Below are 12,171 nucleotides of genomic sequence, written 5' to 3' on the forward strand. Positions count from 1 at the left end.
ATGATGCAAAACATTTCCTGGTGCCAAACTTCTTTTTGATGGAGGTCCTCGAGATCGGGTACCATCTCGGGACTTGCGATGATGCCAAAGTCTTCCTGGAGTCTAACTTGTTTTTGATGGAGGTCCTCGAGATCGGGTACCATCTCGAGGCTTGGTTGGTGATGCCAAGGGCTTCCTGGAGCCTAACTTCTTTGGATGGAGGTCCTTGAGATCGGGTACCATCTCAGGACTTGTAGTGATATTAATGGCTTCTTAGAGCCTTTCTTCTTTTTGGTAGAGGTCCTCGAGATCGGGTACCATCTCAGGTCTTGTTTGGTGTGGGGGTCTTCGAACCAAAAATTTCACACGGTGTTCGTTAAATGGACGATACGGCTGCAAAGTGACCGAGGCGATCCCACCGGCACATCTCCCCAAAGTGATTTCGGCCAGCATTTTAATCGGCCTCTGATGCAGGCGGATCGTCGCCACTTTTTCCATATATAGGGTTGTTTCTGTCCTTTTGAAGATTCCACCATTCTGAGTAGTTACCCTTTTTTCCTGCGTTTAGCCTTTCATTATTTCAGTATTAACGCTCTTGCCTAAATTCCTGCTCTAGTTCTCTAATTTTGCTGCAGTCATGACTGCTACATCAGGATCTATTCTGCAAGGAGGAGAGAGTTCTGACTCCGGTTCTCGCCTTGTTGGCGGAGCATCGCTGATGCTAGGCGGGCCTGACTCGGGGCATTTTGCTTTGAGAGGGGACTTTTCGTCAGAAAAGTACCACGATGCTTAGGATCAATAGGAGCATACCTTGAAGTTTACTTCTTCGATAGGAGAGGGACACCTTGAGTTGGTGAGGAAAGACAGTGGATGGGGGGAAAAGGTAGTACTATAGGTACCTTCCCCGGATGAGAGTATTACGGACCGTGCTGAGGGTTTTTTGAATGTGTACACGTATCCTTTCACACTGGTCCCCCTTGATAGGGTTGTGCTTGACTTCTGTCGAATGTATCAGGTTACCTTGGCACAGATTCACCCGTCATTTTGGCGGATAGTGTTGATGATGAGGTTCTTTGCGGAGAAGGCATGGCTTGAATTTACGCTTAGTCATCTTATCAAGCTATACCAGCCTTTTCATCATCGAGGTATGCTAACCTTACGATGCCGGTCGACCACGCCTTTTGTTGTTGATGATGAAGAAGATGAAGGTCGGTATTGGATGAGTCGATTCGTCTAAGTACGGACTATTGATATTATCCCCGTGGAGTTTATGCCATTCCCTGAGGAATGGAATTATACACGTAAGTGCTACACTCGTGCCTTCGCAATTTTTTAATTATGGCGAAGTAGTGTTCCATAAATGTGCCTTCTTTCCCTCTTCTACAACAATTTCATGGATACCGTGTAAGGTCGCTAATCTGCCAGATTGTGCTCGGGAGTTGGCGACCCACTCGACCTGCGATGAGCGTAAGTGGCAAGCTTTGTCTAGGGGAAGATGGGAAGCAAAACATAACGGTATGCACTATGCGATCTATTCCCTTCCCTTCTTTTAGTTGAAAAACCACTTTCTCTTTCTATATACTAACCCTGTTATTGTAGGCATCGGGGAACTTTCTAAGGCGAGGCCATGCCCCCTAGAGACAGAGAAGGATTGCTAGCTTCTGGGCTAAAGAATGATAACAATAAGTAAGAGATACCTTTGCAGGGCGACGTTGCTCAAAGCAATGCGAACCTAGACCGGGGGCCCGGAGTGAAAGTATTGACTGAGCCTGCCACACCCATGATTTAGCGTTTTGGAAAGGCGGTTTCTCCTCTTCCGTTGTCTTCTCTTTCCGTTGGAGTTACTTTGAAGGATACTCAAAACCCGCGATCATATGCACCGAGCGACCGTTCCCCGACCGGGGTCAACTCTTTCGGAGCTGAGGGAGCTAGGCTAGCAGATGTGCGCTCGACCTTCAAGGAAGCCCAGTGACTTCACTGGCACATGACTTTCGAGTTTCACGGCATCCCTTCCTTATTGAGTTTCCTATTGTAGGCTTTTGACAAGATTAAGTCCGAGCTACTTCGCCGTGAATCTAGGCTGCGGAAAGCTCTGGATGAGGAGAAATCCCTTAGGCTCCTTTGCGATGAAAGGGAAGTCGAGTTACCACATTTATGGTATGAGGCGAGCCAGAGCTTGAATTATGAGAGCTATTTGAAGGACCAGGTAGTTTTTGTTCCGAGCTAGTGTGCCTTCCTCCTTCTAGATCCTGAGGATAATGTTTTATTTATTTCAGTGCAGAAAAAGACAGAGGATTTGGAGCAACTTTGGGACGAGGTTGGCCGAGCCAAGTGAGTGTATGATGAGTTAAAGGCTCATGCGGACGCTCAAGCTTCGACGGAGAAGGGTGCTCTGGCTAAAGTTTCCGCCCTTGAGGTTCAACTTTGCTTATCTCGTGATAATATCTTGGTTCGAACATATATGATTATGAAACTTGAGTTTGAGCTCTTGAAGATAAAGGTCGAGGTTGTGGATGCCCGGGCTGAAGCTGTAATGAGCCGAACTAAGGCTGATCAGAAAGTGGCGGTCTATTTGAAGGATACTGCTGATGCTCAAGCTGGCTGAGAAGGACTCTTGACCATGAGGGTAGGAGCAAGGAATATGCTCGGTGTAAGTCTCGAAGGGAAACCTTCAAGGAGATCCATGCTAGGGGCTTTGACCTCTCAAAAGAGGTAAAGCGGGCGAGGGCAGACAAACGCGGCGCTAAGTCACTTCTGTCCGACGTCGAGCATAGCGAGGATGAGGCCGACGGGCCATTGTCCCCAAGGGGGACGTAGATTTCCTTTTCTGATTCTGTACATAGTACTTTCGAAGTATGTTGTAAATGGAGCTTGTATTTTTTCGCATATATGTATAAAGAGGAAACCTCGTAGTTTTGTCTCTTCTGCATTTATTTTTGCCTTTATTTTAACAAGATGAACTAGTTTTAGAAGGAATCCTTAGATTCGTGGTATGACCCTGAGGCTCATTAAGCCAGCCTGTAGGCTCTTACGCGCTTGGTCGATACGACCTTTGGTTTTAGTGCTGGCGACAGTGGCTCTTACGCTTTTCTTTTAGGCATATTCAGTTAACTATTTTGGGTTCAGTCTCCAAATCGGGTTTTGACTCGAGCTCATTTAACCCTCAAGTTTTTGAATTTCAGGCTGGCCCTTTAGCTCTTACGCATTGGGTCAATACGACCTTTTGTGTGGGCTGGCAACAGTGGATCTTATGCCTTAGGTCAATGTGACCTTTTATGTGGGCTGGCTGGTGACAATGGCTATTACGCCTTGGGTCGATGTGACCTTGTATGTGGGCTGGCGACAATCGCTCTTACGCCTTGGGTCGACGCGACCTCTAATATAGGCTTTAATTTTCCCTCGTTAAGGACTTTTGGAAATAATGATTGCCTGACTCTTCGATGATTTAATAAAAAACCTTGATTGTATGTCGTTATATGGTGATGATCGAGCACATTGGGAGGTTGGCTCGGAGGATGAGTATCTCGAAGCCAGTGTTTAGGAGCTGACATGGTTAAAGCTCTTTTGCCTATGTCAAAGGTAGCCTGTTTAACCGGTTCTTTCCAAAGTATATTCGAAGTAATTAAAAGCCTGTGATTTTATAGCGGTGGTTGGGCGTCCCTGAGTCACGTTAGTTTGGCTGGTACAACCTTGTTACCAGAGTCATTTGTGTTTGGCCGGAGCCTTTAAGTCCTGAGTGAAGTAGTTTCAGCATCTATATCGAGGGCATGCCTTTTTAGGGGTCTTACAAGTTCGATATATAGCCTAAACTTTAAGATCAGTTTTATGCCTTTAATAAGGTCTTACAAGTTTTACATGTCTTTGAGGTCTTACAGTTTTGGATACTTGGCATAAGTATAGTTCTTGCCTTGCTTGAGGTCTTATAGATAGTGCTGTTGTCTTATGTAGGTCTTACGAGCGAGGCTGCCCGCATGTGGTCTTATGGCCTCGGGTTTTGATAAGTCGATAGAGATGGCGATTGACGGTGGTCCCCAAGTCATCAAGGATTTCTTGGCTTAGGAGCCATTACTTGTGAATTTGGTATTGCCTCATTGAGGGCTTGCAATTTTGGAGTTTCTGACCTGGAGGTCGTGTAGCCTTGAGTTTTCGATGCCAGTCCCCGAGTGTTTGGGACGTTTTTGGCTCTGGAGTTGTTTTATGATCTCGTTGTTGCCTCATTGAGGGATTACGAGTTTGAAGCTCCGACCTGGGGGTCATGCTATTTCGAGTTGTTGACGCCAGTCCCTGAGTATTCAGGACATTTTTTGGCTCTGGGGCCGCTTTTTGCAAAAAAATGTCGAGCTTCCTTGACACGCAAAATGCTTTTTGGAAGTATTCTTTGATTACTTGGTAAAAGTATACATGTGTTTGCTATTTAAAGTCCCGGTCTATATGGACACGGATCGTTTGACCGTTTGGCTCGGTACATTATTTTCCTATCGAGCCCCCGTTTGGTGTATCTTGGCTTCTCCGAGTAGGTGATCTTCCGAGGGGATGCCCCCCAGTATTTTAGGTTGATCACAAAAGAAGCCTTGAATACTTGTCGAGTTTTCCTTAGGTAGCATATGGATGTTGCCTCATTAAAAACCTTGCCGGTAAAACCCTTTTTGGGATAAAAACCCGATCGAAGAAAAAGAGTGCAACACATGCTTTTTGAAACCTAAGGCCTTCGAGTTGGAGAGTGCTTTGGCCGTTTTGATCGGATACCTGCATTCAGATCAGCGTAGAATGTAATTAAAAGAGAAAGGAGATGGTCATACCTTAGTGTAGAATATGCCATTGATGTTTCGAGCCCTGATATGTTTTAGTCGCTTGTAATAAGGACGCGGTATGGTCCCCTGCTTTATTTAGTCGGGGATAGCCGAGAGTGTAGCTTGTTATTATTATTTTACTGTTTTCTTATCCTTCGGATCCTTCGAAGGTGGAGGTACCGGTGTCGGGGCCACATCGTGCACCACGAACATTTCTCTCGCCGCATGCTATTCCCTGCAGATGGTCTTAATCCAATCCTTTGTTGGGAATTTCATCATTTGATGGAGGGTGGATGGTACTGCTCTCATGCATTGTATCCATGGCTTTCCGAGCAAGGCATTGTACTTCATGTCTCCCTCGATGACATGGAATTTGGCATTTTGGGTTGTGTCGGCCACATTGACTGGGAGGGTGATTTCCCCTTTTGTTGTTTCGCTCGCCATGTTGAATCCGTTGAGGACTCGAGAGGCGGGTACAATTTGGTCAAGCAGTCCGAGCTGCTCTACCACCCTTGACCTGATAATGTTGGCTGAGCTACCTGGATCCACAAGTACATGTTAAATTTGAAATGTATTTACAAGAAAAGAGATTACCAGTGCATCGTTGTGAGGCTGAGACAAGGTCTCGATGTCCTCGTCGCTGAATGTGAGGGCATCCTCATGTATGTAATCCCGAGTTCGATTTTATTTGGGGATGGATATTTTTGTTCTTCTCATCATGGGCTCCTGTGGGGCATCGATGCCTCCCAAGATCATGTGGATGACATGTTGTGGCTCATTCTTTTCATTCTTCTTGGCCGCCTCTCTCTCGGAGCTGATTTTTGGCCCGGTCGTCGAGGAACTCTTCGAGGTGACCTTTACTGAGTAGTCTGGCTACTTCCTCTCGGAGCTGGTGGCAATCCTTGGTCCTACGACCGTGCGTGTTGTGAATTCACACACTAAGTTATGATTTCTTTGCGAAGGATCTAATGGCACAGGCCTGGGCCACCTGGCATCTCTAATTTTACTAATGGCGAACACGACGTCTGATTCATCTATGTTGAAGTTGTACTCCAACAAGCGAGGTGCTTCTGTTGGCCCCGTGTTCCTATCGCAGCTTTATTGATGAGTCCCCGAGGGTTCTGGCCTCGGTCCATCCTTCGATTATTGCAGGGTATGTTGCGCCTCGGGGCGTTTCTCCTATCTTCGGTATATGGCTGGTATATTTCTTTGTTCGGCTTTGGCTCATTCGCCAGAAGTCTGCTTGGGTATACCGAGCCCGAAGGGGATTCTAGTTGGTGTCGTACCCCGCTTTTCCCTCAGCGGAGAGAGGTCCGGGTTTCGACATTCATGAGGGGTAATAACTCATTTCCTCTTTGGGAATTGGGTATTTGAAGAGTCTCCACCTAACGGATTATGGTGCGTTAGGGCACCTAGAGCGATTAACTCTTGGATTGGTTTGCATTACCAGAGATTAGGGTAAGGGCTCAAAATAACCTTGAGGGGAAGGTGTTAGGCACCCCTCTTGGTCCACAACTGTGGGTCCCGACCGAACTTATACTTACGAATTAGTCCATTAACAAATAAATAGTTGAATCAAATAATTTTGCAAGTAAAGCATGTTGGAACTCGAATAATTAAGACTAAGGTTTTGAACAAGTTGTATATAAAACAAAGTTTTAAACAGAAGGGATTTGGGAAAGGAGGGGTCCTAGGTTGGTTAGCCTATAGGATCACCCCACACAATGTCCTGTAAACACTCCTCAATGAGGGGCTATACGTGACATTAACGCGTAGTTATCATATCCCATATCTACCCTTCCCACCCCCTTAGTGGTTATTAATGCGAGTGTTGGTTAGCGATCTCTATTGTGTGATATAAACCGTCCCTTCTTAATGGTCCTGGAGGAGATTTAGGACCTCTACCTATAGGTGGTTCTAGACCGACCCCTAAGGTTTAAAGGAAAAATACTAAAGCGACAAGCAATAACACATAGGACTCTTAGCAAATAAGAACAGGAAGGATCAAATAAGAGGCTTAGTTTACCTCCACAGATAAAGCATGTAAACAGCACGACTCAAACACAGATAAGGGCAACAATATCCTAAGACATGACCTCTAGGTGGGTATCAGAACACAATAGATATGTAGATTCATTTTATAACTCAGAAGCAGGGTCCCTAATTAGTTTTCCTACTGATTTTAAGCCTGTTAATCATTAAGCAGTACACACAAAGGGGCAGTTTCCAATTTTATAAGAAATTCGATTACCTAAGGCTTGCTTAGGCGTAACATAATGCACAATTGTTAGTAGAACTATTAGAACAATGAAGGAGTTATTTTACCTAAAGCATACTGTTCTAAGTGTTACAAAATGCAGGGATTATTACCAGTTTATTTCAAACAGGATAATCAAATGTGAAGCTGTTTTTACATCTTCCATAATCAATGGTTTACACTAGGTGTGAGCAAGTACGAATGAGATCCTAAAGCATGGTATCTAAGATGCATGTATAAAGTTCATAATGGTTTATATGCCGAATTCCTAAAGCAGGATTTCTAAATGCACAGCAGGTTACAACATGATTTCAAAACGCATAGGTGACATTTTATCTTTAATGTCATTTATCCTACAAACATGATTTCTAAGTGATACTAGAAATGTCAAAATAAAATGCTGAAAGCAGTAGACATGGAACCTAGAAGCATGGTTTCTAATACATGATATGCTTTGAGCATGGATTCTATTGTGCATACAGGAAATATAAACCTAAAGCATGGCTTCTACCCCTTTGATATCTATAACATGTATAGCTACCCTCCCATTTTCACTATCCAAACCCCAATATTCATTTACAAATTATTACAGGCCAATATCGAATGAATTACATAAGTAGATAAGAAAAATAAGAAGTTACTCTATAGGGATCCTACCAATAGGCCAAGATTTCCAATGCCAGATTGCCTCATAGCCTTTCATATAATCCGGGTGTGTCTGCGTTCCCTAAAGACCTCAAGGGATCCCGGGCAGTGCTCACACCCAGATTTTATTGTCATAGTTAAGTAAGTGCAGTGTAGAAGGGCCAGCTTTAATGTAACAGAGTTCAGAGGGATCTCATAGGGATCCCTAAGTAGCCACACATTAGAGGGGTAGAACTTAAAACCTAAGAGTAGAGGCGAGAGTGCTTGAAAAGATTTGAGCAGGGAAACAGTTTGAAAAAGGGACTTGTTTGAAATAGTTTTGTAAAAGACAACAGAGATAGTTTTGAAAAGAGAGTGGAGTAGTAAACCACAGTCTAAACACAGCACTCCCAAAACAGGTTCATACACAGCTAGAGATCATAGAACCAAGGCAGGTTTAACAACCACAAACAGGGGTCAAGGGATTTGGGGACACATAGGTCATGTAGGTAAACACATAGTTACAGGAGCATATCAATCCTTGTGAGGGTTTATGGGATTAGGGAATAGCTAGTGATATCAACACAGTATATATCTCAGAGATAATCATGGAATCAGACATCTAAAGTGACAATTCAGTTTGCAAAGTAAGTGCATGTCAAAACTGGACAACAAGTAGACAAGTATTCAAAGCAGGATATGGTCATATTGAAACAGACTACCAGGGGAGTAAAACTAGCATGCTAGATGAAGCCATAATGAAAGCATGACAATTACACATTGAACAACATAACCATAGATAGAAACAAATCAGAAACATAATAAGCTGAAGCAGTAAATGAAGCATATTGATTTTGGAAATTGAAATGAAATCAGGACATACCAGTAAAGTGACAATAAGTAAAAAAAGTGAAGAATAGGAGAACACAATAGTTAACCTTGGCTTGCAACCGGCTAACTTAGAACAATAGTAAGTAATCACAAAAGAGGGCAGAGAGCTTTTAGTGTGTGAGAGAGAGAGTTTTGAACCAATGTGTTCCGTCTGTGTGTGTTAATGAGAGAGCATATATATAGTTTGAAACTAGGTAGAATAATAAGGTAAGAATCAAAGTCAAACAGTAATTATAGAACTAGGTATCAATTAGTATTAAATCAATATAAGTACCCCCTTAATTAAAGGAGTTAACTTCAAATGGTGCAGACAAATAACAAATAAGGAAAGAATCAATGTAAGACTAAACATGACACTTAAGGAAATAAGCTTGGTATAGAGCAGGTAATAGAGGCTAGGTTCGACAAATTCTAATTAAGGAGAATGTCTAAGAATCAATTTGATAGCATAATCAACCATAAAATAAGGCAAGAAAATATTTAGAACGAAATCAGCAGTGAATAAAGTATACCAATCACAGGGAATCAGGGATTCCATTAGAAGGTAACACTAACCAAAGGAAAGTATCACAACTGGACGAAGTAAACATAACACAAATAAGAATAGGTTAAAAGAATCACATAAATCCGGGGTTCAAAGTAAATGATGGTACTGATGAGAGGAAATAGCCACAAACTTTCTAGGAATAAACACATAACAGGCAGGCATAGTCGAAGTCATAAAACCTTACAAGAAAACATAGGGTAAAGATATCAAAATCATGGAGTGTTCATGAGAAACTTACATATTAGTTGATCATATTATCAAAAACAAACTCAGAAACCCAGGATCAGAACTAAGGAATTAGGGTTTTCAACATAATGAATCGGATAAAAGGAAAACTTAAATAAACCATTTAAACATAGTAGGAATCATAAAATAATATTGAAAATCAGAGGAGAAGTCATTTTGAAAAGGGGTTAAGAAACCCTAGTTTTAAAGATGAAGAGACGTTTTTGAAAAATCGGAAAGATCATCAAGAAAACAGTAAATATCACTTAAAATATATTCATATCTATTACAAATCTAAGAAATCGGGAGCTATTAGTTAGGGTTTCATAGATATAACCCAGAAAAAAAGAGAACCAGCCTAGAAACCACAGGCTCTAGCCAGAGATGGTAGAATCTTACTGGGACGGCCATGGACAGCCTGAGAACGACATAGAAACCATGAGAGGTGAGTGAACCGCCTTTTGGTTCCTTTGAGGGACTCAAGGTAGCAAGTATCCGGCATGTGAGGGAGCCATGGAGGCTAGGGGTGGTGGTGGAACCACCATTGATACCGGCGAGCCAACGGCTGGCGAGTAGAAGCTTAGGTTTAGCAGAGGGCTTGAGAGATAATGAGAGAGTGAACGGAGGAGTGAAAGAGAGGAAAATGAGGGTTTGGGAGGGGGTAGTCTATTAGGTTAAATTAGGAAGGAATTAACCTAGACCGTTGATAAAAAATGATCAACGACCAGGATCTGGGCGGACTTGGGTCGGGTAGAACTTAGGTTTGGGACTGGGTATTGGGATGATTTAATTGGGGTTTTGGGGCTGGTTTAGTTGGGTTAAAATTGAAATAAAATGGGGCTATTCGTTAAATACCTAATTAAATTGAATAAAACAATTTATAAAAATAGTTGATAATTGTACAAAATGAATTTTATGCATAGAAAATAGTTGAAAAAGATTACTTGGTATTTCAAAATACAAATGATTAATTTTCGGTCAAAAAATAGTATGAAATCATATGATTGGGCTATAATTGCAATTACAGCCAAAGATGCCAATTTGGCCAATTATGCAATAATTTGATTCAGATAAGACCATAAATTATAAGTTAAATCAAAAGATGCTTCTAAAATCATTTGTAATGCCATTTTTTAATATTTTATTGAAAACCAAAATGCTGGATAAATTAATAAAAATATAGGAAAATTGTGGAAAAATACCAATTGCTATTAATGCATGATTTTGAAGGTATATATATGTAATTTTAAAGTATTTTGGGAAAAATTGGGTATCAACAACTGCCCCTCTTTACCCGGGAAGGATGAAAGAGTTTTCGGGTAAAGAAATGATGGCCAATTTTGATCGAGCGAAACAGTTCGAGAGATTAGGCCGCACTCCAGTTTCTGAGCTGCCTACATATCCCTGGTCTTACAGGAATTAGGCCATGCATAGTTCCGGATTCGTCAGCAAAGTATACCGATGAAGTCATTCCAAGAACAGACGCAACATCTAGGGCTGGGTGAGTGAATGGTTTACGGGAATGGTTAGATTTGATATGGCTAATGGAACTAGAGCGGGATCGCTCCTGCTGGGATTGCCGTTGCTCGCCGAGTTACCTGCAAATAGAAGCAATACTAACGTATATTGTGCATAAATTTAAACATGATGCAGGTTCCCGTTGGACTATGAAAGTTGTCTTCGAACGGTTAGGGATGGCGTCCTTAGACCATGATGTCCTGGGCCATGAATTGTTTGATGAGAGATTCGCAGGCCATGAAATGATGTTCTCGAGCCATGAAAATGGTGCATCCGAACCATGACGCCTTTGAATAATGATATGTTAATTTGAGAGATCCTCAGGCCATGGCATGGTGTCTTTCGGCTATGAGGATGATGCCTTTTAGACTATGATGCCTTCGGATAGATTGGTGATATTTCAGCCCATGATATGCAATAATATGATGTTAACAAGACAAAGCTTAGTCTTGCGAAATGGTGGGCAAAGATTAGCCCGATTGGAAAACAAATAGATAGTGCTAGAGATAGAGCAATATTTGTGCCGAGGGGTTAGCCTCATGCAGGTAGGGAGGCAGGGATTAGCCTCATGCAAATGGGGAGGCAAGGATTAGCCTCATGCAGACATAGAGGCAGTAGCCTCATGCAGGATGGAGTCAAGGATTAGACTCATGCAAATAGGGAGACAGGGATTAGTCTCATGCAGGTATGGAGTCAATGATTAGACTCATGCAAATAAGGAGGTAGCGATTAGCCTCATGCAGGATATAGAGGTAGGTATTAGCCTCATGGAGTCAAGGATTAGACTCATGCAAATAGGGAGGCAGGGATTAGCCTCATTGTCATGCCCCAACCTCGGGAGGCCTGACCGGTGCTCAATCGAGTGAACCCAACTAAGCAAGCCTTTTTAACAATTTCTACCCAGCTCAATACGATTAAGAAACTATGCTTTCATTTATTTAGACAATAGCAAAATCGTACATTCAACATTGATAGATCATTTCATATTACAACCTTAAACCGTAGTTAAGTTCCATGATTACATACAGTCACAATTTAGAGAAACAAGAGTTTGAGATTACAACTTAGTGCATAGACCCATCCAATACCCATACATAACCCACACAAACGTCTACGGATCCTCTAAGGATACAAAAGACAATTATAACAACGCCGACGACAAGGCCCCGACTATACCTTAAAAGTGGATATCTATAACAAAAGATGTACAACATAACCCCCTTGAAGGAGAAAGGGGCTCATCAAGACTTTGAGAAGGGGATACTCCGCTACGCGCGATCGACACTATCCGCTATGGAGCAACCTACATTCATTTAAAAATGTAGCGCTCCCGGCAAAAG

Source organism: Nicotiana sylvestris, chromosome 5 (genome assembly GCF_000393655.2).
Source record: "Nicotiana sylvestris chromosome 5, ASM39365v2, whole genome shotgun sequence".
Taxonomy (NCBI): Eukaryota; Viridiplantae; Streptophyta; class Magnoliopsida; order Solanales; family Solanaceae; genus Nicotiana; species Nicotiana sylvestris.